Genomic DNA, 6,841 nt, shown 5'->3' with positions numbered 1-6,841 from the left:
ATAAAATATTTGGTGTGGATAAAAAGAAAACGTCTGGAATAACATTTCATAGGTTAGTATAAACAACTAACAGCTGTACTAAATTTTTTTCTAAAAAACCAATACAGAAGTAAAAACTTCGAGATGTATTCTGGTATAAAATCGTTTATTTAAAAACTATAAAATGTCATCGATTGCAGAACGTTTTCGTTCTAAACAGAACATCTTCAGTGCCTAGAATGAAGTATTTCCACGTTAGATTAAAGCAAAGGGTTAAAAATGTGACTGTTAAAATGAAAAAAGTGTGGGAATACTTACATCCTGCCGAGTATTTTGAAACTAGCACACCGTAAATAGTGTTAACATCATCATATATGGTTTACATAATGTAATATGTTAAAATGTTATGACTACAAGTCGATGTTAATGGATAAAGTGGAACACATGCTAAAAGGGTGCCATGGTTCCCTGCTCGAAGATACTAGGTACTTGCCAATTCAATGGGCACAGACCAACTGAGAAATTATGAAGTGGATTTACAATTTGACAAGGGTGACATGACATGACAAGATAAAGCCAATTTTTGGTTAAAGTTTCATTTGATTTTGGATTTTTTAATAAAATGCGGAGGTTTGTCTGCAAAAATAATTTAAATTATTTGAATAATAAAATCTACTGTAAAGTTTAAATTAGCAACTCTCTATTCCAGAATAACTTATATATTCATTAAATTTAATGCAGATATATTACGTGGTTTAAGTTGTGACGTCATCGGATGTGAAATGACGAGTTGAAAGTTAAGTTTGTGGAAACAAGGAAATACACTACATAGTAAGATAATTAGACTTGCATGGAAAAACAAAGCTAAACAAGCCGAGAAAACCAGAATTTAAGAGTGTTTTTATGTGATGAAATGTTGGTTGCCTAACAAGGCAAGCAGACAACAGGTTGAAGGTAAACGGTAGAATATTGCGAGAAAACAGTATATATACAAAAGGTGGCTATATGTTGTGTTAAATTTATTATTATACTATTGTAATGAATAATTATGTCTGTTAAAAGTTGGAAAATAGTTGTTAACAAAATTAAATAACTAAAGATTACTGTTAGTGAGGTAGATATATGTGTGAAGGATATGATTGTATATAGTATTGTGAAATGAATGAGAGTATGTAATAAAATAATAAAATTAAACTATGTGACATAAAGTCTAATTCATCTTTATGTAGTTTTGAAAGGACTGAATGAATTGGAAGTAATGTATCTTGATAGTCTACCAACGTGGAATAGTGAATAAAATAATTAGAATGAGAGCTACCAATATAGGTCAAATTGTGGGTAGGTGTCAGTATGTAAAGAAGAATCTAAATTGAATGAGTATATGAAATAGAAAAGTATGAGATTGATTTCTATTGGTGATAGTGGAGTAAATAGACTGAACTAAATGATATATATTTAAGTGCACAAACTTTATGAACGTATGTGATTGTAACTGAAATCAAACAAATGCAAAATGTGAAAAAATTTTTATTTTAAATTGGGATAAATGGATATTGGAAGTTGCCTGGTATGAATGGAAATGAAAAGATAGATGAAAAAAGAAGAATAGTGAATGCAATAAAACTTATGAAAGAAGTTTGACTGAATGGGTCGTAATGGATATAGGTGTGCAGTATCCTATTGTTAAGTAAAGTCTAAGAATCTAAAAAGAAAGCAGTGACAGAATGTTACTAAGTAAGGAAAGTGATATATATGACAGACCAGAGTGATTGGATGTATGGTGTTTTTTATTATTGTAAGCGGAGATGAGAGAAAATGAGTAAGTAACATAACAGGCAACAGGATAAGTGAGTGTGAAGAACATTCCAAAGAGACAATAAACCAGACCGATTTAAGGATTAATAATAATAAGAGGCATTTAAATAAATTATGAAAGAAATGGTGAGATGAGATATAGAGGACCTGAAAAAGAGACAGAGACACAAGGTCAAACCAGAAATGACTAGGAGTGGAGAAAAATATGAAGGATAGGAAAATAGAAGAATCAAAACTGTGTGAGGGATGGGATAGTGGGGGAGGCAGCAATGAAGTTGAAAAGAAATGCAAGTTGAGATATGGTTAATGGGTGATTAGTATGGAAAGAGAAGACTGTTATAAACTAGTGGGGTAGTGGAAAAAGAGGGGGAGGGGGAAATGGAGAATAGGAGTATAGGGGAAGGGGGGTGAGAGGAAAAATGAGAGAAAACTAGGGTTGGATTAAGGGAATAGTTGTCGATGGATAGGAGTGAAAGGACGATTTAAAGTTGTTTGACGATTAACGCAATTGGGGCTGGTCCTCATGTCTCTGGAAATCTCAAGGTCCTCGTACAAATCCAGGCGTAGATTGTTTCTGTCTTGGATGTTATGAATTAATTTAACACCATCAGGGATGTCGAGATGATGATTATTAACTTTCAAATGATGGGAAAAAGCTGATGTAGTGTCTCTTTTAGAATGTTCAGCAGATCTGGTTGAGAGTGATCTGTAAGTCCTGCCGATGTAAGAGGCATCACAATCAGAACAAGTCAGTCTATAAACACCACTACGATTCATATAGTGTATTGTATCCTTAGTATTTGTCAAAAAGTGGCCAAGGGTATTTCCAACTTTGAAAGAAATATGTATATTCTCAGAAGAGTTAGATACAATACGTTTAATCTTTTCAGATAGATGTGGGTTATGATATGGTAGTGACCTGTAAATAGCAGAAGAGGAAGATGACTGATGGAAAGCAGAATTTTGAAGCAATTTAGATTCTCTTTTACGGATGAGTTTATCTATTATAGAGGGATCGTAACCATTGTTGACAGCTATTTGTTTTATAATGTTGAGTTCTTTGTTGAAAGAATCTGTTGACATAGGTATAGAGAAAAGTCTGTGTATGAAGCTTCTGAAAGCTGCTAGTTTGTGTGATAGAGGATGATTAGAAGAAAAATGAATTACATGGTCAGTTTGGGTGGGTTTACGAAAGATACCAAAGTTGAATTGGTTGTTAAGTCTGGTAATAGATAAATCAAGGAAATTAATGGCCTGAGAAGATTCTAGTTCCATGGTAAATTTGATATTAGGGTGAATTGAGTTAATTTTAAGAAGTAGTTGTTGAGCTGAGTCATGATGTCCAGCGATGAAGACCAAACAGTCATCTACGTAACGAAACCAATGTAAAATTTCTGGATTTTTCATAATGTGATTGGACTCTAAATGATCCATAAAGACATCAGCTAGGAATGGGGATAAGCAACTGCCCATTGCTAAACCATCTGGTTGTTTATAGAATTTGTTGTTGAATTGGAAGAAATCTTGAGATAGACATAATTCAAGGATATCTAGTATCGGTGAAATGACATTGGGCTGAAAAGACTTGTTGACTAAGAGTGATTTTACCAGACTTAAAGTTTCGATTTTGGGCACTGAAGTAAATAGGTTGCTTACATCAAAAGAAAGCATAGTTATGTCTGGATTGAGATTGATGAGTTGAAGTTTATCAACTAATTGGTATGAATTTGATACAGTAAAACGGGGTGTGAAGTTGATTAAATTTTTGACAGACCAATCACTCTGGTCTGTCATATATATCACTTTCCTTACTTAGTAACATTCTGTCACTGCTTTCTTTTTAGATTCTTAGACTTTACTTAACAATAGGATACTGCACACCTATATCCATTACGACCCATTCAGTCAAACTTCTTTCATAAGTTTTATTGCATTCACTATTCTTCTTTTTTCATCTATCTTTTCATTTCCATTCATACCAGGCAACTTCCAATATCCATTTATCCCAATTTAAAATAAAAATTTTTTCACATTTTGCATTTGTTTGATTTCAGTTACAATCACATACGTTCATAAAGTTTGTGCACTTAAATATATATCATTTAGTTCAGTCTATTTACTCCACTATCACCAATAGAAATCAATCTCATACTTTTCTATTTCATATACTCATTCAATTTAGATTCTTCTTTACATACTGACACCTACCCACAATTTGACCTATATTGGTAGCTCTCATTCTAATTATTTTATTCACTATTCCACGTTGGTAGACTATCAAGATACATTACTTCCAATTCATTCAGTCCTTTCAAAACTACATAAAGATGAATTAGACTTTATGTCACATAGTTTAATTTTATTATTTTATTACATACTCTCATTCATTTCACAATACTATATACAATCATATCCTTCACACATATATCTACCTCACTAACAGTAATCTTTAGTTATTTAATTTTGTTAACAACTATTTTCCAACTTTTAACAGACATAATTATTCATTACAATAGTATAATAATAAATTTAACACAACATATAGCCACCTTTTGTATATATACTGTTTTCTCGCAATATTCTACCGTTTACCTTCAACCTGTTGTCTGCTTGCCTTGTTAGGCAACCAACATTTCATCACATAAAAACACTCTTAAATTCTGGTTTTCTCGGCTTGTTTAGCTTTGTTTTTCCATGCAAGTCTAATTATCTTACTATGTAGTGTATTTCCTTGTTTCCACAAACTTAACTTTCAACTCGTCATTTCACATCCGATGACGTCACAACTTAAACCACGTAATATATCTGCATTAAATTTAATGAATATATAAGTTATTCTGGAATAGAGAGTTGCTAATTTAAACTTTACAGTAGATTTTATTATTCAAATAATTTAAATTATTTTTGCAGACAAACCTCCGCATTTTATTAAAAAATCCAAAATCAAATGAAACTTTAACCAAAAATTGGCTTTATCTTGTCATGTCATGTCACCCTTGTCAAATTGTAAATCCACTTCATAATTTCTCAGTTGGTCTGTGCCCATTGAATTGGCAAGTACCTAGTATCTTCGAGCAGGGAACCATGGCACCCTTTTAGCATGTGTTCCACTTTATCCATTAACATCGACTTGTAGTCATAACATTTTAACATATTACATTATGTAAACCATATATGATGATGTTAACACTATTTACGGTGTGCTAGTTTCAAAATACTCGGCAGGATGTAAGTATTCCCACACTTTTTTCATTTTAACAGTCACATTTTTAACCCTTTGCTTTAATCTAACGTGGAAATACTTCATTCTAGGCACTGAAGATGTTCTGTTTAGAACGAAAACGTTCTGCAATCGATGACATTTTATAGTTTTTAAATAAACGATTTTATACCAGAATACATCTCGAAGTTTTTACTTCTGTATTGGTTTTTTAAACTATGGTATACAGCCAACTATTGGGATTTTCCCATTGATTTTTTTTTTTTTTTTTTTTTTTTTTTTTAAATTTTTTTCTCTTAAAATAACATTGTATATTATAAAAACTTTTTAAGTATTTATAGTTCTTCCTTTATTTAGGTATCACATTTGGTTTTGTATGGTTCTTTAGAATAATGGGTTGATGTTGTGGATGCCTAGAAACCAATTGTTAGTCACTCAAATTTTTATAGATAAAAATCAGCTTATAAATGCTAGGGTCAAATTGTTTAAAGTACAGAACTACCTGGAAAGTTATAATTAAAGATTAAAACAATTGCTTTATTAATAGTTTTGGCTTTGGCTTAACCCTTAAATGCCCAATGTAGGTTCCATGTATGCTCAAAGGTGGGTAAACAATGTTCACCTCGAAAATAGCTAGTATATTTTATTAAGAGTTGTTACAAACGTTAGAAATAGATTAAACTTAAGGATCTTATGCTTAGTAAACACAGCATTTTCTAAACTAATAATATAAAGGATGTACAAGTCTTCAAAAAAATTACCCTGTACAGCTGGTTCCTAAAAAACATAATGTGGATTATGTAACTGCTAACGATAAATTATATAAAAACCTTTAGTTATAGAGTTATAAAGTTTTACCAAGGCTGGACATTTTGTGCAAACTCATCTTTAAGATAACCCAACTTACGAGATCACTTTTTGTAATGTATGCTAAAAAAGTTTCTGTTTTTAAGGAACGAATAGAATTTTATTCTTTGAGACAAGCTGAAAAGGAGTCCGTGGCAGACTTTTACGTAAGAATTAAAAATAAAGCAATAGATTTCAAGTTTGGGACTACATTAAACGATGTTTTAAAAGACAAATTCGTTTGTGGTGTGAGAAAGGGACCAGTCCTGGATCGCTTATGTGAGGAGGATCATACAAAAACCTTAGAACATCTATATGAGTTGGCGTTGAGAAAAGAAGCTGCAGCAGTAGAAGCCAACACTTCAGTTCCAGTAAATAAGATATCAAGCACCAGTGTTAACAAAGGCAGAAATAGAGAAGCACGAGAAGGAGGTTCAGGAGGTTTGTATGGAGAGTCAAAGTGTAATGCGTGTGGAGGAATAAAACATGACTTTAGAAATTGTAAGTACCGAAAATATAGTTGTAAGGTCTGTAGGAAGGTTGGCCATCTGGCTAAAATGTGTAATAAAAACAAGGGAAAAAGTACTCATTATGTAGAACCTGTAGAGAGTGAAAATTTTGATTCCGAAAATGTACAAGATTTTGATTTTGTAAACATGTACCATACCTCTTTTGATAATGTTAATAATGGTTTTATAAAACCACACAAGGCAAATATGTTAATTAATGATTGTACTATTTTAATGGAACTGGATTCAGGCGCAGGTATCTCTGTCCTTCCTGAAAATATTTATATCAGATATTTCAAAACCAGTGCATTACTTCCAACTAAAGTTAGACTCAGATCATTTGATGGAAGTATTATTACACCTTTAGGTGAGATTTTCGTAACTATTCAATATAATAATGTTAGGGTAGATAACTGTAGGTTAATTATAATAAAAAATGGAACAACAGCCTTAATTGGTAGAGATTTGATGA

The sequence above is a fragment of the Diabrotica virgifera genome, chromosome 3, assembly GCF_917563875.1.
Source record: "Diabrotica virgifera virgifera chromosome 3, PGI_DIABVI_V3a".
NCBI lineage: Eukaryota > Metazoa > Arthropoda > Insecta > Coleoptera > Chrysomelidae > Diabrotica > Diabrotica virgifera.
Note: the sequence above shows the minus strand (reverse complement) of the source record.